The sequence below is a fragment of the Rattus norvegicus genome, chromosome 16 (assembly GCF_036323735.1).
Source record: "Rattus norvegicus strain BN/NHsdMcwi chromosome 16, GRCr8, whole genome shotgun sequence".
Taxonomy (NCBI): domain Eukaryota; kingdom Metazoa; phylum Chordata; class Mammalia; order Rodentia; family Muridae; genus Rattus; species Rattus norvegicus.
Genome location: NC_086034.1, coordinates 67024754 through 67051138, shown reverse-complemented (window position 1 = coordinate 67051138; position 26385 = coordinate 67024754). Strand labels below are relative to the sequence as shown.

The 26385-nt window shown below is 41.1% G+C and overlaps 1 long non-coding RNA gene across 2 annotated transcripts; it reads right to left on the bottom strand.

Annotated features, from left to right (window-relative positions):
• Nucleotides 1-24590, bottom strand: LOC102555473 (uncharacterized). 2 transcript variants are annotated; one of them, XR_360547.5, is made up of 3 exons: nucleotides 23687-23984; nucleotides 22994-23438; nucleotides 1-346 (listed from the first exon to the last, which is right to left on the bottom strand). It is a non-coding gene; the product is annotated as an uncharacterized LOC102555473 (long non-coding RNA). The 2 variants fall into 2 exon arrangements; XR_005494938.2 differs by having other exon boundaries at nucleotides 22994-24590.
• Between the last annotated feature and the right edge of the window lie 1795 nt (nucleotides 24591-26385).

Below are 26385 nucleotides of genomic sequence, written 5' to 3'. Positions count from 1 at the left end.
TTTTTTTTATATCTTCCAGATTTATTTTCTGACCTTGAGAATTTAGAAACTTGGCACACTTGGAGTCGAATCCACAGTAATTAAATATTATTCCGAAGATGAAGGTCTAGGAGGACTGTTTTCACACCTATGCTGGCTACCATACTCTTCTGGTGAAAACTGTGGTCTTCTGTGGTAACAATGCTGTCAGTTGCTGCTTTTCTTTCTCCATTCTTGATCTTTGTTGCTTTGTTCTCACGGTTCCTATTCTCTTTCTGCTGCACATCTGTGGTGGGAGAAGTAGGCAGGTATATTTTTCACTTGCTGTGGTTTTGGAATACATATGCTGTTCTTCCACACCCTGAAACTTGCACAGAGACACAAATTATTTCCATTAATGGTGCTAAGTTTAGGTCAATTGGTAAACAGCCCCAGCAGACTTTCCTGCATGATCATATCATATGGTGAATTTTGAAAGGGACAAGTCCATCTAAATTTGGTTCTATCTTAAAGCCTGTGCCCTGGGAAAGACCCTGCAATGTAAAGAAAGAGCAGGCATTGGTGAGGCAGAGATGTGTGCCCAGAAGTAAAGGCAAGAATGGTGACTGTTTTTATAACGGTCTAGAATTCCATGTCTAGAATTTTGTAGTCACTCACAAAAATACTCCCCAGAAGATGGCTATAGTCAATCTTACCTCCTAAGCACAGCCCACTCCAACCACCAATGCTTTCTATCTCTGTAATTTACCTTTTTCTCCTGGACATTTCTTCTAACGGGGGCACCAGTTAAATGGGAACTGCCCCCCACCAAGAGGCTCGTGGGTTTGGAGTTTAGCTAGAAAACTTTAAGTCACAGAAGTGGGGTTTACTCGTTATGGATGCTGTCTGGTTCCAGACTTGTTCCTTTGCTGTTTGATTTGTCAATATGTAATGCTATCTCCTTGCCCATAGAGTCCCCCTTGCCAAACTTGTCACACTATAATATTGTGAGCTAAAAGAAATCCTTTCCTACTTCCTTATATCCGATTTTTTATGTCAATGATTAAAACAATAGCTAGCATGTATGGGATGGGGGAGGGTGTCCAAGATAAAGGTTTCGAGTTTTATACTTTCCATGGTATATGTCCACACTCAGTTCCTTAATTACTGAGTGTTCCATTTGTAAATATGCCCTATTTTATTGACCTAGTCACAAGTTTACAAACATACATACATAAAGTTTCACTTTAAAATAAATAATATTAATTATGCATTGTGTTTCTTTTTGTGGGTTCCGGTGCCCATAGAGACCAGAGGTATAAGAGCCTCTGGAACTGGGGTTATAGGCAGTTGTAAGTCACAGAATCTGGGTACTTGGAATCAAACTTCAATCTTCTGCAAGAGCAGTGGGTGTTCTTGACCACTGAGCCATCTCTCTAGCACTTAAATTTCATTTTAATGAATGACATACAGGTTATTTTCAGAAATAATGGCTCATATAGTTTGTTTCTATCTAACAATGTAAGAAATTATAAAATTTTTACTAGGTTGTCTGCTGTTTTATTTCATATTCCCAGCAATCCCTTTGGTCTTTGAAATTTTCTAAGTCTGGTCATGTGTACTATCTGTCAGGGCTTCTGCTTCTGTCCCTACCAACTTCTCGGTTGCCCGTTATATCTCTCTCTCTCTCTCTCTCTCTCTCTCTCTCTCTCTCTCTCTCTCTCTCTCTCTCTCTCTCTCTCTCATTTTTTCTGTGTCAACACTTTGCTTACACTTTAGATCGGCTGACTTTCTTATTAACTTCTTTCTAGTGTGCATTAAGGGATATCTCAGTGTGCCTTTCACACAAGCTTCTTAATAATTAATGATACTGAGGCTGGAGAAATGGCTCAGTAGTTATGAGCATTTGGCCTTCGCCTAGAGAACCCATTTGTTTTCTCTCCCCCATATAAGGCAGCTCACCAACGCCTGTGTCTCCAGGTCCTACAGTACTCCCAAAAACTCACATACATAAACAAAGAAAAAAATACTCATAACTAGTAATGCTGAATGCTTTCAGATATGTGATTAGTCATTCATCGTCTCCTTTGCTTAAATATTTTTTCCAGTAGATAGTTTTCTTCTAGCTATTAACTTGTGTGGTCATTTGAATGAGAAATGTCTCCTTGGGCTCATTCAGTTACTTTAACATTCAGTTCCCAGTTGGTGGCACTTGTTCGACAGGTTCCAGAGCCTCTAGAAGCAAGTGCTCCACAAAGGGGCCAGCTTTGAAATTCATGCTCTCACCTGCAACACTCTCTCTGCTTCATGTTTATGGATGAAGATGTGATTGCTTAGCATCCTGTTCTGGCTGTCTGCTGTCATACTTCTCCCTCTCTCTCTCCTTGTCCCCCTTCCCCTCCCTCTTCCCCTCCCCCCATATAGAAGTTACTTTTATTCATGGAATTTTATCACAGAAATAAAATATTACCTACAAAATCTTGTAAGCATTCTCATGGACACTGTTACTTTGTAAGGGCTGAAGCGATATCTTGGAGTGTAACAGCACAAATATGAGGACCTGAGTTCAGGTCTCTAGCGGCAATTTAAAAGACTTGGTGTGCAGTGGAAGGGGAAGCCCTGGGTCCTGCTAAGACTGAACCCCCAGTGAACATGATTGTTGGGGGGAGGGCGGCAATGGGGGGAGGGTGGGGAGGGGAACACCCATAAAGAAGGGGAGGGGGAGGGATTAGGGGGATGTTTGCCCGGAAACCAGGAAAGGGAATAAGATTCGAAATGTAAATAAGAAATACTCAAGTTAATAAAAAAAAAAAAAAAGACTTGGTGTGACCTGGAGCTTGGTGGCTGTAGCCTAGCCTCAGGAGAGGCACAATTTCAGGAGAGAGGGGGGGTGGGGGGAAGGGGGAGAAGGAGAGGGGGAGGGGGAGAGGGAGAGGGAGAGGGAGAGGGGGAGGGGTTTAGAGGTAGAGGAGACAACATCTCTGACCTCAGCACATGCATAGGCATAAGCACCCACATTCACATGAATACACATCTATACACACACATACACTACACACAAATACACAAGTGCACACGTACATGCTAAATGATTTGCAAGTATTTTCTCCCAGATAATCTTGACTCTAATGATGCCTTTTACCATTGTTTTCTTTATTTACTTTTTATGGGGCACATTCTCATAATTTGACACAGAATGGTCTCAATTTCTCAAATCCTCCTGCCTCTGCCTCCCGAGTCCTGGGATTACAGCTAAGTACTGCCATACTAACCTTAGTAATGTCTTCTGAAGTATAAAATTTTGAATGTCTTTGGACTGGAGTGTGGCTTGCCATTTTTTCTTTTTGTGACTCATAACTTTGATGTCATCTTTAGGAGCCCTTTACCTGGAACAAAGTCCCAAAGATTCCTTCTAGAGTTTCCTTCTGTAAAAGCTTCATAGTTCCTGTGTCAACTGATGTACAATGCAGTTCAAAGGTTTTGTTTTCTAACTTGGAGAGTAAAGCATCAGCTATTTTTTCCTGTGCAGCCATTCACAGGTCATGATATATACTCTGCCAAGACGGTTGTCATTCCTAGGTTATCATCTCATCTTTGTAAGGATGCTTGTGCATGTAAGGATGCGCCTCTAAAGATGGTTGTGCATGTAGGTATGTGCGTCTACAGATGGTGTGTGTGTAAGTATGTGCGTCTACAGATGGTGTGTGTGTAAGTATGTGCCTCTAAAGATGGTGTGTGTGGAAGTATGCGCCTTTGGCATTTTCATCCTGTTTCATCAACTGCAACCTTTATTTTTTATACAATTGCATGCTGCCTTAATTACTGCAATGTTTCAGCAGTCCTGCAATTCCTCTTCACTTGCCCTTGAGGAGATGCTTTCCCTGAACTTCGCTTTTCGTCAAGCTAGTCCAGGTTTATGTGATGTCCTTTCCGTGTGTATACTTTAAATCTATTTGTTTAAGTTCAATTTCTTATGGTAGCCCTGGGAAAAATTGATAAAGCTGTCAAATGCAGACACGGGTTCTGCAGAAATTGGTCAGAAGCTTACAGAATAATCTGTATATATACATCTTCATTAAAACTCCTGAACTTCTGGTAGAATTGGTCTGACCCTGTTCTGCTCTGTTCTAGACCAAGCATCGGGCTTCAGATTTTCATACTTCTGCAGCAAGCAACGAGCCATGCCCCTAGGCTTGACTTAGGGATTGTAAGATAATCCTAACTCATTGAAACCTACTTTTTTTTTTTTTTTTTGGAACTGGGGATCGAACCCAGGGCCTTGCGCTTGCTAGGCAAGCGCTCTACCACTGAGCTAAATCCCCAATCCCATCAAAACCTACTTTAAGAGGATGCTGGCAATACTGTAAAATACATAAGCTACAGTTTATTGATTCTTTCCTTACCTTTTATACTATTCTAACATGTTCTACTCATACTATTATAAATAGAATACAAACCGTTCTTTTATACTATTCTAACATATAGACAGCCTTGCATAGTACATGTTTGACAATGTGGTGCTTTTGAAGTGGCTAAGAGCAACTTGAGTAATTAATGTTCAAGTAAAATGATCTTCCTCCAGCACTGGAAGCTAAGCATCTGTTTGTTGTGACCGGCTTTGCCCTTAGCTCAAAAGGTTGTGAGAGGGATTAAATATAGTGACACTTGTTGAAGCAGTTAGCTCAGTAATGGCAAGTGACCACCGCTAAATCGATATTCACTTATCCCTTTTTAAAAAAGGGGCTTGCTTTGAATTTCTTTGTGTTTGGGGGTCAGATCTGGTTATCTAGCTCAAGTTAATTTTGAATTTGGGAACCTCAGGCCTCTGCCTTCCTAGTGTGGAGAATACAGGTATATATACAGGTGAATGTATATTGTAGAATGCATAAATGTTACACTTTTACTTGGGAAATTTTAAAGCCATAGATCTGATGTTTTGGTCAGAGCTTTAAAAATATAACACTATGTTACTGTTAGAGAATTCAGGTATCAGTAAAAATTACTAATTTATATTTGTGTATTTGTTGATGAGATTCTTCTTTAGATCCCAGAGAATGGCAGCCAGCAATGTGAAAGAATATTGGGCCAAGTAAATGAAATTAAAAACATTCCATTATTTTGACCTATAACATTGGTGATTTCCTCAGTGCCAGTCTAATATGTGAGAAAGAGATGATTTAGGCGTCTGGATAGGACATATTATTCTACCACTAAGCCACTTTCTCCAGTAAGGAAGGGCATATGCTCTGTGACCTTTAAGAACTCTTTAGAGGGTGAGATGCTTCTGACCTGATTGATACATAAACCTTCCCCCTAAATCCTCACCCAACCCAATTTCCAACAGTATAAACTGCCACTAAATACTCAATCTGTCAGGATGGTACAGTGGATTTTCAGAGTTCTACAGAATGGCTTATGTTTTGGTCAATTCTTAGCTGGAAAGAACATGAACACTGACCTGCATATTCCAGAAATTCCTCCAGGTATTTGGGCTTGCAAGGAACTGCAGGGTTCCTCATACATTTGCAGAATCCATCTTTATGTTGATTTAAATATAAAAGAATGGCCTTTAGGTCATGGGTTTGATTGCTTGGGCCCAGGTAGTAGCACTGTTTTGAGAGGTAGAGCTTTTGGGATGGAAGGCGTGGCTGGTGGAAGTGGGTCACTCTAGGAAAGCATAGGTAGAGTGTTTTCCACAAGTTCTCAAAGGCATGCTAGAAAATTATTTGGAACTGCTATGTGCTACCGGGATCCAAGTTATATTGGTCCAGTCAGAAGTGTGGGTATTAAAAGTATAGCATCTGAAAACACGGGGCAAAAATACATGATGCGCTTAGATGGACATGTCATTATGAAACATCGTTTTAGATAATGGGTATGTACTAACGAAAAACTAAGAGAAAGACAAAGAACATCTGGAAAGGGAAGTGCACAGGGAGAACGGAGAGCTGATGCTCTCCCCGGGTAGGCAAAGCAAAGCCAGAAGTCTACTCACAGGACACTGTATTCTTTATGTTTCTATTGCTGTGATCAAACATCAAACAAAACCAACCTGGCCTACAAGGTTGTATTTCTCCTTGAAGATAACAGGCTGCCATGGAAGGAAGTCAAGGCAGGAATCCAAGACAGAAGCCCAGAGGCCAGAAGTGAAGCAGAGCCATGGAGAGATACTGAGTGCTGCCTTGCTCCTCATGGGTTGCTCAGCCTGCTTTCTTATATCACCTAGGGTCACATACTTGACCAGGTGCCCTACTGCAGTGGTCTGGGCCCTCTGTCAATTAGCAATCAAGAAAATGCCCCCAAGGACTTTCAAGCAGGTAATTTGATGGGGGAATTATTTTCAGCTACTTCTCAGTTTCTTTTGCTTATTCGATCCTAGCTGTGTCAAGTTGACACAGCTTACCAGTCACGGTACTATGATATGTAAAGGGACCCAATTGTCTTGTCACAAAAACTTCCTACGGTGTGAGCAGTTCCATAGGAGAAAAGCTTTTGTGATAAAAATCTGTAAAGTTTAATTTTGCTTATTCCTGTTCATATACAAATTTTGACATCCCAATAATGAACAGTATGTGAGTGGGATGTTTGTTTGTTTGTTTGTTTGTTTGTTTGATTGTTTTTCCTGTATCTTTAGGGCAGAGTGACTCTCCTTTGATGTATTTTGAGTTTTGTTCTATTTAAAATTCTTGTCTCCTATAGGTCAATGTATATGAACAAATGGCACATTAAGTAAATATCCATTGAGGTCAATGTGTTACGAGCTGAGACAAATGACATTATATTCATTATGAATTATTCATACTATTAGAGGCCTATATCTCAGTCATTAGGAGAGATGAACGGCACTTTTAGGGATCTAATGTACATGGAGTCAATCATGATAATGGCCATTGTCAGGTTTTCATTTTTCTGTCACCAAAGAGAGTGACATTAAATTGGTATCAGACAAAAGAGTAAGGACTTTTGATTCTTAAAACTTAGGGAACAACAGATTTATTAGTTAATTCAGAACCTAAACGAGTGGTGCCTTGTACAAAACAATCAAGCCCAGGAAGATTTCCAAAGCCTTTAATCATTTTTGTATCATTCAGTGCATACCGGGAGGTGCATTAGTCTAGGATGCGAGATGGGGAAACAGAATCATTACCATGGAGCTGCAACTGCCTTCTTAATGATTCAGAGCTCATTTTCCTCATGCAAGCCAGCTTCATGTTGGAGTTTTGCTATGATAGTTCCTTCCTTAGGAGAGAGATTCTTCAGAGAAAAACGAGTAGCCACTTCAATGTTTTAGGACAAAGGAAGCAGTCTCTACCAGAAAATGAAGATCTCCAGCTTCTTGCCTTTCTTTTCTTTTCTTTTTTAAATTGGATATTTTCTTTATTTACATTTCAATGTTATCCCCTTTCCTGGTTTTCCCTGTTTCCCCCTATCCCATCCTTCCTCCCCCTGCTTCTGTGAATGTGCTCCCCCACCTACCCACCCATTCCTGACTCCCTGCCCTGGCATTCCCCTATACTGGGACATTGAACCCTCCCAGGACCAAGGACTGCTACTCCCATTGATGCCCTACAAGGCCATCCTCTGCTACATATGCAGCTGGAGCCATCTGTGTTCCATGTGTACTCTTTGTTTAGTGGTTTAGTCTCTGGGAGTTCTGGGGAGTCTGGTTGGTTGATATTGTTGTTCTTCCTATAAGGTTGCAAACTTTTTTTCTCACCACCATGCCATCCTGAGGCTTCTGCCATATCTTAGCTTCACTTGCTTTTCATTCCTGCCTAGATTCTGTCTACTTCATCAGTTCACCTTTTCAAATAGCTTATCCCCCTTTTATTCCCCATGTCAACAAAATGGTGACTTCTGTTTCCCATTGCCAAAGGCAGAGACAGTATGGATCTTGATTGTGGTATAAATGAATTGACTAAGCAGAGACTAGAGTGCAGTTGGTTCTCCCTCCATTTAAAACAAACAAGCAAACAAACAAAAAACCAACAACAAAAACAACAAACAAAAAAGAACCATTACATTTTTAAAATACATTTATCTGTCCAGTTTCTTCTGCTGTTATGCGTCTGATATACTGAAAAGTCATTCAGGCCTTGGACAACCCCAGCAACAGTGTCACTTTGCCAGAACAATTCTTTACATTAGCAAAGGAATATGAGAAGTTCAGGTGTTAGATGAGGACGGTTGGGAGGTACAATAGATGGAAGAAGAGTGGCTTGCTACTTCATGCTTGTAGGTCACCTCAAAACTGCAAAATGTACCTGCAGTCTGTGACTTTTAAAGCATTTTTAAGGCAAAAGACACTGTCAATAGGACAAAACAGCAACCAACATTGGGAAAAGATCTTCACTAACCCTATATCCAATAGAGGACTGATATTCAATATATACAAAGAACTAAAAAAATTAGACTCCAGAGAAGCAAATAACCCTACTAAAATGAGATACAGAGCTAAACAAAGAATTCTCCACTGAGAAATATGGAATAACTGCCAAACACCTAAAGAAATGTTTAACATCCTTAGTCATCAGGGAAGTACAAATCAAAACAACCCTGAGATTCCACCTCACATCAGTCAGAATGGCTAAGATCAAAAACTCAGGTAACGCACACCGGCGGATCCCGGACCGCAGCAGCTCTCTGCTCCCAAACCCCGTGGGAGAGAGACCTCACCGCCTGATCAGGTGGGCACTCCTGAGGCTGCAGAGCGGAGGAGACCACCAACACTGCCCACCCCTGCCCACATCCCTGGCCCAAGAGGCAACTGTATAAGGCCTCTGGGTTCCCGTAGGGGAGGGCCCGGGAGCGGCAGGACCCCTGCGCCTGAGACACTGCCGGGACCTGAAGGAAACAGACCGGATAAACAGTTCTCTGCACCCAAATCCCGTGGGAGGGAGAGCTGAACCTTCAGAGAGGCGTACACGCCTGGGAAACCAGAAGAGACTGCACTCTGTGCACATCCAGGCGCCAGAGGAAAACACCAAACGCCATCTGGAACCCTGGTGCACGGAGGCTCCTGGAAAGAGCAGCGCAGATCTCCTCAGTTGCTGCCGCCGCGGAGAGGACTTAGGCAGCACCCCACGAGCACACTTGAGCCTTGGAACCACAGGTAGGACCAACTTTTCCCCTGCAAGAAACCTGCCTGGTGAACTCAAGACACAGGCCCACAGGAACAGCTGAAGACCTGTAGAGAAGAAAAACTACAAGCCCGAAAGCAGAATACTCTGTCCCCATAACTGGCTGAAAGAAAACAGGAAAACAGGTCTACAGCACTCCTGACACACAGGTTATAGGACAGTCTAGCCACTGTCAGAAATAGCAGAACAAAGTAACACTAGAGGTAATCTGATGGCGAGAGGCAAGCACAGGAACCCAAGCAACAGAAACCAAGACTACATGGCATCATCTGAGCCCAATTCTCCCACCAAAGCAAACACGGAATATCCAAACACACCAGAAAAGCAAGACCTAGTTTCAAAATCATATTTGATCATGATGCTGGAGGACTTCAAGAAAGACATAAAGAACTCCCTTAGAGAACAAGTAGAAGCCTACAGAGAGGAATCGCAAAAATCCCTGAAAGAATTCCAGGAAAACACAATCAAACAGTTGAAGGAATTAAAAATGGAAATAGAAGCAATCAAGAAAGAACACATGGAAACAACCCTGGACATAGAAAATCAAAAGAAAAGACAAGGAGCTGTAGATACAAGCTTCACCAACAGAATTCAAGAGATGGAAGAGAGAATCTCGGGAGCAGAAGATTCCATAGAAATCATTGACTCAACTGTCAAAGATAATGTAAAGCGGAAAAAGCTACTGGTCCAAAACATACAGGAAATCCAGGACTCAATGAGAAGATCAAACCTAAGGATAATAGGTATAGAAGAGAGTGAAGACTCCCAGCTCAAAGGACCAGTAAATATCTTCAACAAAATCATAGAAGAAAACTTCCCTAACCTAAAAAAAGAGATACCCATAGGCATACAAGAAGCCTACAGAACTCCAAATAGATTGGACCAGAAAAGAAACACCTCCCGTCACATAATTGTCAAAACACCAAACGCACAAAATAAAGAAAGAATATTAAAAGCAGTAAGGGAAAAAGGTCAAGTAACATATAAAGGCAGACCTATCAGAATCACACCAGACTTTTCGCCAGAAACTATGAAGGCCAGAAGATCCTGGACAGATGTCATACAGACCCTAAGAGAACACAAATGCCAGCCCAGGTTACTGTATCCTGCAAAACTCTCAATTAACATAGATGGAGAAACCAAGATATTCCATGACAAAACCAAATTTACACAATATCTTTCTACAAGTCCAGCACTACAAAGGATAATAAAGGGTAAAGCCCAACATAAGGAGGCAAGCTATACCCTAGAAGCAAGAAACTAATCATCTTGGCAACAAAACAAAGAGAATGAAAGCACACAAACATAACCTCACTTCCAAATATGAATATAACGGGAAGCAATAATCACTATTCCTTAATATCTCTCAATATCAATGGCCTCAACTCCCCAATAAAAAGACATAGATTAACAAACTGGATACGCAACGAGGACCCTGCATTCTGCTGCCTACAGGAAACACACCTCAGAGACAAAGACAGACATTACCTCAGAGTGAAAGGCTGGAAAACAATTTTCCAAGCAAATGGTCAGAAGAAGCAAGCTGGAGTAGCCATTCTAATATCAAATAAAATCAATTTTCAACTAAAAGTCATCAAAAAAGTTAAGGAAGGACACTTCATATTCATCAAAGGAAAAATCCACCAAGACGAAGTCTCAATCCTAAATATCTATGCCCCAAATACAAGGGCACCTACATATGTAAAAGAAACCTTACTAAAGCTCAAAACACACATTGCACCTCACACAATAATAGTGGGAGATTTCAACACCCCACTCTCATCAATGGACAGATCATGGAAACAGAAATTAAACAGAGATGTAGACAGACTAAGAGAAGTCATGAGCCAAATGGACTTAACGGATATTTATAGAACATTCTATCCTAAAGCAAAAGGATATACCTTCTTCTCAGCTCCTCATGGTACTTTCTCCAAAATTGACCATATAATTGGTCAAAAAACGGGCCTCAACAGGTACAGAAAGATAGAAATAATCCCATGCATGCTATCGGACCACCACGGCCTAAAACTGGTCTTCAATAACAATAAGGGAAGAATGCCCACATATACGTGGAAATTGAACAATGCTCTACTCAATGATAACCTGGTCAAGGAAGAAATAAAGAAAGAAATTAAAAACTTTTTAGAATTTAATGAAAATGAAGGTACAACATACCCAAACTTATGGGACACAATGAAAGCTGTGCTAAGAGGAAAACTCATAGCGCTGAGTGCCTGCAGAAAGAAACAGGAAAGAGAATATGTCAGCAGCTTGACAGCACACCTAAAAGCTCTAGAACAAAAAGAAGCAAATACACCCAGGAGGAGTAGAAGGCAGGAAATAATCAAACTCAGAGCTGAAATCAACCAAGTAGAAACAAAAAGGACCATAGAAAGAATCAACAGAACCAAAAGTTGGTTCTTTGAGAAAATCAACAAGATAGATAAACCCTTAGCCAGACTAACGAGAGGACACAGAGAGTGCGTCCAAATTAACAAAATCAGAAATGAAAAGGGAGAAATAACTACAGATTCAGAGGAAATTCAAAAAATCATCAGATCTTACTATAAAAACCTATATTCAACAAAACTTGAAAATCTTCAGGAAATGGACAATTTCCTAGACAGATACCAGGTATCGAAGTTAAATCAGGAACAGATAAACCAGTTAAACAACCCCATAACTCCTAAGGAAATAGAAGCAGCCATTAAAGGTCTCCCAACCAAAAAGAGCCCAGGTCCAGACGGGTTTAGTGCAGAATTCTATCAAACCTTCATAGAAGACCTCATACCAATATTATCCAAACTATTCCACAAAATTGAAACAGATGGAGCCCTACCGAATTCCTTCTACGAAGCCACAATTACTCTTATACCTAAACCACACAAAGACCCAACAAAGAAAGAGAACTTCAGACCAATTTCCCTTATGAATATCGACGCAAAAATACTCAATAAAATTCTGGCAAACCGAATTCAAGAGCACATCAAAACAATCATCCACCATGATCAAGTAGGCTTCATCCCAGGCATGCAGGGATGGTTTAATATAAGGAAAACCATCAACGTGATCCATCATATAAACAAACTGAAAGAACAGAACCACATGATCATTTCATTAGATGCTGAGAAAGCATTTGACAAAATTCAACAGCCCTTCATGATAAAAGTCCTGGAAAGAATAGGTATTCAAGGCCCATACCTAAACATAGTAAAAGCCATATACAGCAAACCAGTTGCTAACATTAAACTAAATGGAGAGAAACTTGAAGCAATCCCACTAAAATCAGGGACTAGACAAGGCTGCCCACTCTCTCCCTACTTATTCAATATAGTTCTTGAAGTTCTAGCCAGAGCAATCAGACAACAAAAGGAGATCAAGGGGATACAGATCGGAAAAGAAGAGGTCAAAATATCACTATTTGCAGATGACATGATAGTATATTTAAGTGATCCCAAAAGTTCCACCAGAGAACTACTAAAGCTGATAAACAACTTCAGCAAAGTGGCTGGGTATAAAATTAACTCAAATAAATCAGTTGCCTTCCTCTATACAAAAGAGAAACAAGCCGAGAAAGAAATTAGGGAAACGACACCCTTCATAATAGACCCAAATAATATAAAGTACCTCGGTGTGACTTTAACCAAGCAAGTAAAAGATCTGTACAATAAGAACTTCAAGACACTGAGGAAAGAAATTGAAGAAGACCTCAGAAGATGGAAAGATCTCCCATGCTCATGGATTGGCAGGATTAATATAGTAAAAATGGCCATTTTACCAAAAGCAATCTACAGATTCAATGCAATCCCCATCAAAATACCAATCCAATTCTTCAAAGAGTTAGACAGAACAATTTGCAAATTCATCTGGAATAACAAAAAACCCAGGATAGCTAAAGCTATCCTCAACAATAAGAGGACTTCAGGGGGAATCACTATCCCTGAACTCAAGCAGTATTACAGAGCAATAGTGATAAAAACTGCATGGTATTGGTACAGAGACAGACAGATAGACCAATGGAATAGAATTGAAGACCCAGAAATGAATCCACACACCTATGGTCACTTGATTTTTGACAAAGGAGCCAAAACCATCCAATGGAAAAAAGATAGCATTTTCAGCAAATGGTGCTGGTTCAACTGGAGGGCAACATGTAGAAGAATGCAGATCGATCCATGCTTATCACCCTGTACAAAGCTTAAGTCCAAGTGGATCAAGGACCTCCACATCAAACCAGACACACTCAAACTAATAGAAGAAAAACTAGGGAAGCATCTGGAACACATGGGCACTGGAAAAAATTTCCTGAACAAAACACCAATGGCTTATGCTCTAAGATCAAGAGTCGACAAATGGGATCTCATAAAACTGCAAAGCTTCTGTAAGGCAAAGGACACTGTGGTTAGGACAAAACGGCAACCAACAGATTGGGAAAAGATCTTTACCAATCCTACAACAGATAGAGGCCTTATATCCAAAATATACAAAGAACTCAAGAAGTTAGACCGCAGGGAAACAAATAACCCTATTAAAAAATGGGGTTCAGAGCTAAACAAAGAATTCACAGCTGAGGAATGCCGAATGGCTGAGAAACACCTAAAGAAATGTTCAACATCTTTAGTCATAAGGGAAATGCAAATCAAAACAACCCTGAGATTTCACCTCACACCAGTGAGAATGGTTAAGATCAAAAACTCAGGTGACAGCAGATGCTGGCGAGGATGTGGAGAAAGAGGAACACTCCTCCATTGTTGGTGGGATTGCAGACTGGTAAAACCATTCTGGAAATCAGTCTGGAGGTTCCTCAGAAAATTGGACATTGAACTGCCTGAGGATCCAGCCATACCTCTCTTGGGCATATACCCAAAAGATGCCTCAACATATAAAAGAGACACGTGCTCCACTATGTTCATCGCAGCCTTATTTATAATAGCCAGAAACTGGAAAGAACCCAGATGCCCTTCAACAGAGGAATGGATACAGAAAATGTGGTACATCTACACAATGGAATATTACTCAGCTATCAAAAACAACGAGTTTATGAAATTCGTAGGCAAATGGTTGGAACTGGAAAATATCATCCTGAGTGAGCTAACCCAATCACAGAAAGACATACATGGTATGCACTCATTGATAAGTGGCTATTAGCCCAAATGCTTGAATTACCCTAGATCCCTAGAACAAAGGAAACTCAAGACGGATGATCAAAATGTGAATGCTTCACTCCTTCTTTAAATGAGGAAAAAGAATACCCTTGGCAGGGAAGGGAGAGGCAAAGATTAAAACAGAGACTGAAGGAACACCCATTCAGAGCCTGCCCCACAGGTGGCCCATACATATACAGCCACCCAATTAGACAAGATGGATGAAGCAAAGAAGTGCAGACTGACAGGAGCCGGATGTAGATCGCTCCTGAGAGACACAGCCAGAATACAGCAAATACAGAGGCGAATGCCAGCAGCAAACCACTGAACTGAGAATAGGTCCCCCGTTGAAGGAATCAGAGAAAGAACTGGAAGAGCTTGAATGTGCTCGAGACCCCAAAAGTACAACAATGTCAAGCAACCAGAGCTTCCAGGGACTAAGCCACTACCTAAAGACTATACATGGACTGACCCTGGACTCTGTCCCCATAGGTAGCAATGAATATCCTAGTAAGAGCACCAGTGGGAGGGGAAGCCCTGGGTCCTGCTAAGACTGAACCCCCAGTGAACTAGACTATGCGGGGAGGGTGGCAATGGGGGGAGGTTTGGGAGGGGAACACCCATAAGGAAGGGGAGGGGGGAGGCTGATGTTTGTCCGGAAACCGGGAAAGGGAATAACACTTGAAATGTATATAAGAAATACTCAAGTTAATAAAAAAAATAAAAAAAATAAAAAATTTTAGATGATGTAAAAAAAAAAAAAAAAAAAAAAACAAAAACTCAGGTAACAGCAGATGCTGGCAAGGATGTGGAGAAAGAGGAACACTCCTCCATTGTTGGTAGGATTGCAAGCTGGTACAACCACTCTGGGAATCAGTCTGGAGGTTCCTCAGAAAATTGGACATAGTACTACCTGAGGACCCAGCTATACCACTCCGGGGCATACACCCAAAAGGTGCTCCAACAGACAACAAAGACACATGCTCCACTATGTTCATAACAGCCTTATTCATAATAGCCAGAACCTGGAAAGAACCCAGATGTCCCTCAACAGAGGAATGGATACAGAAAATGTGGTACATTTACACAATGGAATACTACTCGGCTATTAAAAACAATGACTTCATAAAATTCTTAGGCCCATGGATGGAATTAGAAAGTATCATCCTGAGTGAGGTAACCCAGTCACAAAAGAACACGCATGGTATGCACTCACTGATAAGTGGTATTAGGCCAAAAGCTCGAATATTAGGTACTGCCCCACCTGGAGGATCCATCCCAGATATAGACACCAAACCCAGACACTATTGCAAATGCCAAGAAGTGCTTGCTGACAGGAGTCTGATATAGCTGTCTCCTGAGAGTCTCTGCCAGAGTCTGACAAATACAGAGGCAAATGCTCGCAGCCAACCATCTGACTGAGCAAGGGGTCTTCAGTGGAGGAGTTAGAGAAAGGACTAGAAGAGATGAAGGGGTTTGCAACTCCATAAGAACAACAATATCAACCTAGAGCTCCCAGGGACCTCCTAAACCACCAACCAAAGAGTACACATGGAAGGACCCATGGCTCCAGCTGCAGAGTTTGGGCCTTGTCGGACATCAATGGAAGGAAAGGCGCTTGGACCTATGAAGGCTCAATGCTCCAGTGTTGAGAAATGCCAAGGCAGGGATGCAGGGTGGGGGAGCACCCTCATAGAAACAGGGGGAGGGGATAGGGCATTTTCAGAGGGGAAACCGGGAAAACGGATAACATTCGAAATTTAAATAAATAAAGTATCCAATTAGAATGCATTTTCTTAGGGAAAAATGAATTCATTTACCATTTAAAGAGGTTTTTCAAGGCTACTACCTTTGTAGCACAGGAGAACAGCAAGACTTGTTAAGGGCAACATAATACTGGTACATTACTCAACCCTATTTATAATGCTATAACTTTGAATAGCTCATATTTTCCTGAAGAGTCTCATAGTTCTCATCTTAATATGGAGAAGTAGTAATAAATGCCTCATAGGCTGTCATAAAACTAATTAGAAAACACAATAACAAGAACAGAAAGCTTTTCCTCTGGGGCCCTCTCATTCTAGGGGCTCAGTTGTCCATATGTTGAGTTATCTCCACAGTTCTTCAACTAGGCAATAAAATTTAGCAGAATTATTCATTTGTTCAAAGTGCTTACCTTCGCAGCCCACCTACAATCCTCATCATAATTTTCCCCTGTTCACCATTTAACACATTCTACAGCTGTCCATCTCTGGGACATATCAGCAAGTGTAGGGAACAAGAAAGGACAAAGTCTCCTCTCTTTAACAGACTTAAAATCCAACAAGTACAAAATGGTATGACAGTCTTGCTCAAATTTCACTCAAGACTAAACTGTACATATTTGGACAGAACTGACCTTTCTGAGTAATGCATTTTTACACTTATTTATGGTTGAAAATTCAAAAAGATAATGGTTTAAAGAAGAAAATAATACTCTATGATTTTAATATCTAGAAACACCCATTATGCTTATTTGGAAGTACAATACTACTATAGTCTTCTAGCTTATATAATTTGTGGGGTATAATATAGAGTGTATAACCAACCTGTTTCAACATTGAAATACAACAGAATATTATACTGCTGTATATTAAAAGCTAGTTTTGTTTTTATTATTATTATTATTATTATTATTATTATTATTTGTTTTTGGTTTGACTTGACTTTTGTTTTGGTTTGTCTTCATTTTGTGGTACTGAGAATTAAAGCCAGAGCCTCATATGTAGGTGTTCTAGCACTGAGTCATATTCCTCCCCTTCATTAAAATGGTTTGATTAATATACCATCTTATAAAAATTACTTGTGATTCTTCCCATGCCATATCCAACACTCAGACCTATCTATTAACACAGTATCTTATATTGGGCCCAACATACTGATCCTGCCTTCTCAAACCCTCCCCAAACCTAAAATTTTGCCAGGTCTCAAATCCAGTGCCTAAGACAAGGCTGTATGATCCCTCTTTTACCATTTTAAATCCCTAGATTTGGGCTAGGACACAAAATGCATATTAGCCCAACCCTTGCATCCACTTATTTCTTCTCATCACGAAAATACAAAAAATAAGAAAGATCAAGGAACTATGTGTCTGTGAAAATCCAGAAATTACTTGCATTAACCCCAGAATACAGAACTTATAAGAACAATCATAGACTTTATTAAAAAATCCAAGGTGTTTAAAGAAGACATGAGCAAACATCTCATGAGCCTGAATGATAACAAAGAAAACATAAACACAAGATTTAATTGCATGACAGCAACGATCTGTGATTTGAAAACTGAATTCAATACAGAGATATGTTGAAAAGAGCTATGCTGGAGTAAAGATGTATTGAAAACCTCAATATTCCAGTTAGAAAACCCAAAAGAAATTCTTATAAATAGAATGGATCAAGTAGAAGACAGGATATCAGTCCTTAGGAATAAAGTAGAGAAGTTAGACCACACAAAGAAAAATACAAATTTTTAAAAATATAAGAGAGAAAGATACAGCAACTGCGGTGCAGTATAAAAAGATTAGATCTTTGAATTATAGGCATAGACAAATGAGTAGCGTTTAACCAAGGTCAGTGGCTTAGACCAGTTCCTTGAAATGATCAAAGAAGAAAGCATCCCTTATACTTAAGATCCAAGAAGCATACAAAATATCAAATAGAGAGGAACAGAAAAAAAGACACTTTGAATGACATATCATAGTTAAAATATTAAATAAACAGGACAAAGAAAAACTGTTAAAAAGCAGCAAAAGAAATCACACAAGAGACTTATAAAGGAAAACCCATTAGAATAACAGATTTTTTTTTAAACAGAAACTTTGAAAGCAAGAAGAACCTGGAGCAATATACTCTATATTCTAAAAGACCATGGATATTAACCTAGAATACTATACCTAGAAAAGTTATCTGCCATAGTTGAAGTAGAAAGACAAGAATCCTGGACATATCCCCAAAAGATGTCCAACCATACCACAAGGACACGTGTTCGACTATGCTCATAGCAGCTTTATTCATGCAAGCCAGAAGCTGGAAACAGCCTAAGTGGCCCTCAACTGAAGAATGAAAAAGAAAATATGGTACATTTATACAATGGAGTATTACTCAGCTTTTAAAAACAATGACACAATGAAATTTGCAGGCAAACAGATGAAACTAGAAAAGATCATCCTGAGTGAGGTAACTCAGACCCAGAAAGGTAAATATGGTATGTACTCATGAGGGGATATTACCTAGAAAGTACAGGATAACCATGCTACAATCCACAGACACAACAAAGCTAAGTAGCAAGTGGGGCCAAGGGAGGATGCTCGAATATCAGTGAGAAAGGGGAATTAAATAGATATCTGGGATATGGAGGAAACTGGATGGGAGAGGGGCTGGGGAGGAGAACAGAAGGAATCAAGTATGGGGAGGCTGGCTGGATAGAGAACAGGGAGAGATAACTGGAGTGTAGGAAAGAGGGCGATGTGTCTCTGAACGAGCTAGAAATCTAGAAACAATGTAAATGCCCAGGAAATCTGTGAGGGTGACCCAAGCTAAGTATCCTAGCAATAGGGGATATGGAACCTGAAATGGCCGCCTCCTGTAACCAGGCAAGACTTCCATGAAGGAATGGGGATGCTAATCCAGGCATAGAATCTTCGACCCACAAGTTTTCCTGCCTATAAAAGATGCCAGGATAAAGAGGGAGGAGAAAGTGAGGGAATGACCAATCAATAACTGGTCTAACTTGAGTCCCATGCCCTGAGAGAAAACCCACCTTGACAGTATTAATAATGTTCTGCTATACTCGAAGGCAGGAGCCTCAGCATAACTATCTTCTGAGAGGTTTCACTCAGCAGATAATGGAAACAGATGCAGTGACACAGCTCTGAACATCAGGCAGAACCCTGGGGAAGAATCTTGGGGAAGATGTGGAAGAAGGATTGAAAGAGCCAGAGAGGTCAAGGACACAAGAAAACCTACATAAAGCAACTAATCTGGGCACACGGGAGCTCACAGAGACTGAACCACAAAGCAGAGAGCATGCATGGGACAGACCTAGTCCCCCTACACATAGGTAAGAGATTTACAGTTTGGTCCTCATATGGGACCTCTAGCAGCAGGAGCAGCGGCTATGTTAGTGCCTTTGGATTCCTTTCCCCTCACTGCTTAGCCTTGTCTAGCCTCAGGAGAAGAAGATGCACCCAGTCCCACTACAACTTGATGTGCTAAGGCAGGTTAATATCCTTGGAAAGTCTCTGTTCTCTGAGGAGAAAGCGAAGGACTGGAAGGAGAGGAGGGAGGGGAGGCTCTGATTGGGATGTAAAGTAAATAAAAATTAATTAATTAATTAAAGCCAATTCATTTTCACAAAACAAGCCCTCCAGAGAATTCTGGAAGCAGTATTGGCAACTGAAAAGAACTCCAAGCATGGTCAAAGAGACAAAGCTCCAATTATTGGAACACAAAGTATGACTAAAAATACAAACAGCAAATATGTAATTGAATTACTGCAACCAACAGAAACTGTTTAATAATGACTTTAATCGTTAATAACCTCAATGCTTAGTTAAAAAGACAAAGGATAGCTAAATAGATTAAGAAACAAAATCCATAAAGAAATTCATCCTAGTTACAAGAAAGCAAACAGAACACCAAGTCGAAAAATACCAGAAAAGAAAATCCCCAGGGCATAGTATAGTTAAAACACTAAGTGTACACAACAAAGAAAACTGAGGGGCTGGGGAAGAAGGAGGGGGGAGGGAGGGAGAGAGAAATGCAAGTCACATACAAAGGAAAACCCATCAGAATAACAGCTGATTTCCCAAGGGAAAATTTGAAAGCCAGAAGACCCTGAAACAAGGCATCCCAAATCCTGAAAGACTACTACAGCCAATTTAGGCGAATATATACAGCAAAACTGTTTGCTCTAATTGAAGGAGGAAAAAACAGCTTTCCATGATAAAAACAGCCTAAAAAGAACTTATAGCCAACAAATCCAGCATACAGGAAATACAGGAAGCCATGTTTCAGGCTGAAGAGAGGAATGAGCAGAACAGAGAGATGGTGGAAAGAAATATGAGGCTTAGTTATTAAAACACAAAATACCACTGCAACAAACAACAAAAATTAACAATATGATAACCACAATTTTATGATAACACACATATTTCTGTAATAACTTTATTTTTTAATTTATTCTTCTCTCATACAATAAATCCTGACCTTAGCCTTCCCTCCCTCCACTCCTCTCTGTTTAACCCCTACCTTCCCTTTCCCCATGATCCACTGCTCCTCTGTTTCCTTTCAAAGAAGAACAGGCCTCTCAGGGATATCAACTGAACATGGCATACCATGATGTAATAAGACTTCTCACGAATCCTCCTACCAGAACTTGACAGGGGCAACCTAATAGGAGGAAAAGAGTTCCACAAGCAGGCGAAAGAGTAGAGACACCTGCATTCCCATAATCAAGGGACAATTATCCAAGAAGACATTACTATTTTACCATGTCTGTACCAAATACAGATTCCTAAAAATGTCTTAACCCCATCCATTGGGAGGTAGGATGACCCCTCACAGGAGTCGACTAAGACCATAAGAAAACATAGATATTTACATTATGATTCATAACAGTAGTAAAATTACAGTTACAAAGTAGCAATAAAAATTATTCTATGGTTGGGGTCACTACATATTAAACTATATTAAAGGGTCCCAACATTAGGAAGAACTTCTTGAATGTATGTCTGTGAGCACAAAAACTTCCATGCCACCCACAACAAAGAAATTCAGAATATTGTAAGGAACTATTTAAAAAGCCTGTACTCCATTAATCAGGAAAAAATAAAAGAAATGGATACATTTCTAGACTCATCAAAACCACCAAAGTTAAACCAAGAAGTCAACAACTAAAACAGACCCATAACAAATGTGGAGATTGAAACCATAGTAAAAAGCCTTCCAGCTCAAACAAGTCTAGGACCGGGTGGGTTCACAGCAGAAATCCACCAGGCATTAAAAGCCAGTCCTTCTTAAAGTATTAAAAAAAAAGAGAGAGAAGGAAGGAAGGAAGAAAAAAGAAAGAAAGGAAAGAAAGGAAAGGAAAGGAAAGGAAGGAAGAAAGGAAAAAATAGAAGCAACACTGTTTTTACAACCTTCTTTTACAATGCTAAGCTCACTCAAATACCATACCAGGTAAAGACATAACCATAGAAAGAAAACTACAGGCCAATATCCCTGATGAACGTAGGCTCAAACGTGCTCAATAAAATTATTACAAACAACAAAATTATTAACAAAGAAAATTAGACAATACAATCAAGCTAGTTTTATCCCTAAAATGCACAGATAGTTCTACATGCACAAGTCAATAAATGTAATAAACCACATGAATGGACTTGAAGACAAAAATCACATGATTGTCTCAGTAGATACAGAAGAAGCCGTTGGCAAAAATCCAACAGGCCTTCATGATTTAAGTCCTAGAGTATATAAGGCTGTGGAGAATAGACCTCAACACAATCGAAGCTGAATACAGGAAACACAGCTAACATTACCCTAAATGAGGAAAAGCTTGAAGGAATCCCACTGAAGTGAAAAATGAGACATCCTCACCATCCCCACTCCTTTTCAATTTTAAACATGAAGCAAGAGCTGGAGCAACCAGACCAAAAGAAGAAAGAGGAAAGGACACAAATAGAGAAAGAAGTCAATCTATCTCTAGCTATAGATGACATGATGCTATACATTAGAGACCCTCACACTTCTACCAGAAAACTTCTAGAAATGATAAAGAAATTCAGCATCATGGCAGGATATACAGCTAGCTTCGCCTACATTGTTTGGGGTTAAACGTGTGTACTAAGGGCATATCTGTATTCCAGTCAGGAGGATTGAAGGCGTATCTGTATTCCTAGGTACAGACCTAGAAGATCTTTGGATGTGATTCCTTGTCAGAACAGCCAGGTTGTTGAATTAAAAACTCCTCTATATTAAAAAAAACTTACAATGCAGGTAATTCTGTGTATAAATATACATGTATAGTTTAAGTAAAAATTTTCATCTGTATTGACAGTGGTCCTTCAAGAGCCAAAAACCTAAAACCTAAGGAATGGGAGGCCCTCTCTTGCTTTGTTGGCCTGTGTTGGCCAAGAGACTCACAGTCTACAGTGTATTGTTGTTTCTGGTTGTCACTCCAGAGGTGGAGAGTAAGTTCCTATTCGTGTGATATCACCCATTTTGAACATAGGGTCCCTATTCTCCTAATCTGAAATTGACGTGAATGTTTCCACCCTGAGGACTAGATTTCATGGTACCAGAAGGCAACATATAAGCAAGCTTCCAAAAGAGGGAAGGAATCAATATTCCTACCCAGTCATGATACTGATAAATCACAACCATCATGGCACAATAGCTCTTGGGTTACTGTAGAGACTCCTTTGCTTGTAAATAACCAGGCAGTGGTGGCACACACATTTAATCCCAGCACTTGTGAGGCAGAGGCTGGTAGGCCTCCATAGCTGAAGATTGGCCTGGTCTACAGAATTAATTCCAGTACAGCCAGGACCTCACAAAGAAACCCTGTTTCAAAGAAAGATGGAGAGGGGGAGGGATAGGGATAGGGATAGGGAGAGAGACAGAGACAGACAGACAGACAGACAGAGACAGAGAGAGAAAAGAAGAATTGACCACAGGTTTAGTTTAGTTACTGAGTAGCTATACTTACACAGTAAAACTGACTTCATTTTCATATGGGTCATTTAGTATTTCTCACGGACAGAGTCCTGTTAGAAACTTTGAAAATCAGGATGGCTGTGTCATCCTCCCAAATATACTGACAGTGATCATGGTACAGAAATAGCTACGGCAAGCGACATGTTCTAATCTTTTTTTCTTGTTCACCTGTGATTGAGTTTATTGTGGAGAAAAGTAACAGAAATGGGTTGCATAAAAAAAGGAGTTGGACGTAGAAACAATGTGGGCTCAAGCCTTAGCAGCCCAGCCATGGGTCTGCACGGTTCTTTCGCACCAAGAAGTTAATCTTTCGAGCCATTTCCATGTTGTAGATCCTCCAGCATGTTTCATAGCTCTCCCTCTGGCGGCGGCGGCAAGGCTTCTAATAGTAGCGTCGTCGCTTTATGACGTCAATAAGCCCGTCGGTGGTGAGGATTCTGTAGGAGGCAGGTGATGGAGTCAGATGCTGTGGCCCCATCACTGTTTCACAGCCCCTCGGAAGCCAAGAGGCAGAAATAACTTGTGTTTGAAAATTACAGTGGGAAGAGGTAATAACACAGCACTCACTGCTTTCTAGAGGCTCCAGTAAGAACCCCGGAGGTGAAGTAACAAGCAGCCACAGTGCTGGCTCCCGGGGAACTTACAGTCAAGAGTTTGGCTCTCACCTTTGACTCCCACGACTCACCTGGTGTGTGACAGCTTCGAAGGGGCAGTGGTTCCCTACGCTGTGCTTTCCAATCAAAGGAGGGAAAGCACACGTGAAGCTTGTCTTGTAGTGTGGTGGCACTCACCTTTAATCCCAGAACTCGGGAAGCTGAGACAGGTGGATCTCTGTGAACTGGAGGCCAAGCAGAGCTACATAGAGAGACCTAGTCCCACAAAACCCAAACCAAATGAAAACCTCAACTGAGGCAAACCATTTGTAATTAAAATGAAACCAAACGGGCTTGGGGATTTAGCTCAGTGGTAGAGTGCTTGCTTAGGAAGCACAAGGCCCTGGGTTCGATCCCCAGCTCCGAAAAAAAGAACCAAAAAAAAAAAAAAAAAAAAGAAAGAAAGAAAAAAAAGAAACCAAACACGGTGATTCCTAGTTGATTCTTGGTGAAAAACGTAGCTTCTTCCTCTTTGTATTTGAAAACTGATATCTATGGTGGTACATGTCTGTCAGCCCAGGGCTTGGAGGCTGATGTGAAAGGATCTAGTTTTAGATGAGCCCTAGTAATTTATAATTTAGATCCTGCATTAAAAAAACAAAAACAAGACAAACGAACTCTAACTAAATAAAAGAAATATAGCTCAGTGGTAAAGTACTTGCTTTACAAATATGAAACCTTAGAAAAAATTGATACAACTTAAGTCTGAGCAACTGTGGGTGCTCTGTAAATACCAGCTTCGTCACATCATGATACGAGTGAGAGACTGTCATAGCGTCACCCCATCTTCCCATGTCACATGACCGTGTGTCCATGAGTGTGTGGGTGCTTATGGAGGTTAGTGATCTGCCTGCAGCGCTGATTCTTCAGGCCCATCCTCCTTACTTTTGTAAGGATCTCATTGACCTGGAGAGCACCCAATTGGGACAGGCTAGACACTTACTTAGACAATGAGAGGGGGAGAGCTGGGTGGAGCTTCTCACCTGGGGGAAGGAGCAAACAAGCCAAGAAGATGGCGTACTGTCTCCAATTCCTAAGCAGTTCTTTTGTCTTTGGTGCTGGAGAGGATACCAAGAGCACTGACAAGCAAGACAGACAATGCATTTAATCCCAGTACTCGGGAGGCAATGGCAGGTGGATCTCTGAGTGTGAGGCCAGACTGATTTACACAGTGAGCTCCAGGCTCACCAGGACTATACAGGACTGTTACAAACAACCAAACAAAAATGAAAATAAATAAATAAATAAATAAATAAATAAATAAATAAATAAATAAATAAAAGCACAGATTAGGCTGCGGAGATGGTTGAGCTGACACAGGATCTGAGTTCCATCTCAGAATCCATGTAAAAGGCCCCACTGTAATCCCAGGGCTGGAGAGGTAGAGCTGGACAGACAAACAGCCCAGCTTACTGAGATAGACCCTGTGTCAAACAAGCAACAAAAAAAGGTAGGTGGTACCTGAGGAGGGTCACCTTATGTGTCCTCTGGCCTCCAACACATGTGCTGAATACTCACAAGAACGCACACACGCTTGCTCACACGCACCCACACCAGAAGCTCTCATTCAACTTCATCTCTAATAGGCAAGGATGTAGGTCAAGCTTTGTAGCAGAACTAAAGTCTGGAGCTAGGATGGGACTCGGTTAACCCAGTGTGGTGTTGCACACCTGTAGTACCAGCACACTGGGAGGCAGGAGTTCAAATGTCATACATGGCCAGCTAGGATACACGAGGCTGTCTCTAAAGAACCCTGAAGCCAACCAAATAAACAACGCCAAAAGAACTCAAGAAGTAATACAAGGGCTGGGGGTGTAGCTGAGGGGTAGAGCGCTTGCCTGAGTTACATGCAAGGCCCCTGGGTCTAGTTCCCGGGGCAGGGGTTGGGGTAGGTGCAGATGGAGCTCAATGGCAGTACTCTGGGATGGTGTTACTAGTGTCACATCAGTCTGCAAAGGTAGTTCAAGGACTAGCAGATGAGAGCTTAGTGTAAACAGATCAGCTTGGAGTTCTGGTGCCTGGCAACCTTACATGAAGGAGAAACCAGCTGCCAGTTTTAGTAAAATTCAACTGATTATGTAAAAGGAGCCGAGCTGCTTACAAGGGGAACCTGGGGGTGGCAGATTCACATGTCAGGGTAGCCAGGCTTCGTCAGCCACTGTGTATGCAGAAGGACTCAATGAACCCAGAAGCTGGCCCATCAGGAGTAAAAGGGGTCAACCGGGCACACTTCCAGTGTTCTTGTCTTTCCTAGTTTGGGGGTCAGCCAATCACACACGGCTTCTAGCAGCCCCCACTCCCTACATCCTCGTTTCAGGGCACCGGTGAAGGCCCCTGGTTATGTAATAGGCATTTGTGGCCGTCTCCCAGGGTAGACACACAGGCCTTTTCCTTTGTAAGGCTCCCTTCTGTGCTCCAAACACCGTAAAGGTCCAACCACGGTTCCCCTCTCGCTTGCAGCTGCTAACGTAATCAGATCACAAAACAAGAGGCTTCTTTTTTAAAATACAACTATCTGAAAGCTAAGAGAGAGAAGACTGGGGTGAAACAGGTTATATAGAAATGGTGGGGGCTGGGGATTTAGCTCAGTGGTAGAGCGCTTGCCTAGCAAGTGCAAGGCCCTGGGTTCGGTCCCCAGCTCCGAAAAATAGAAAAAAGAAAAAAAAAAAAAAAGAAAGAAATGGTGACCCACAGGGGAGACATTAGAGAACAGCAGAGGAAAAGATGTGTA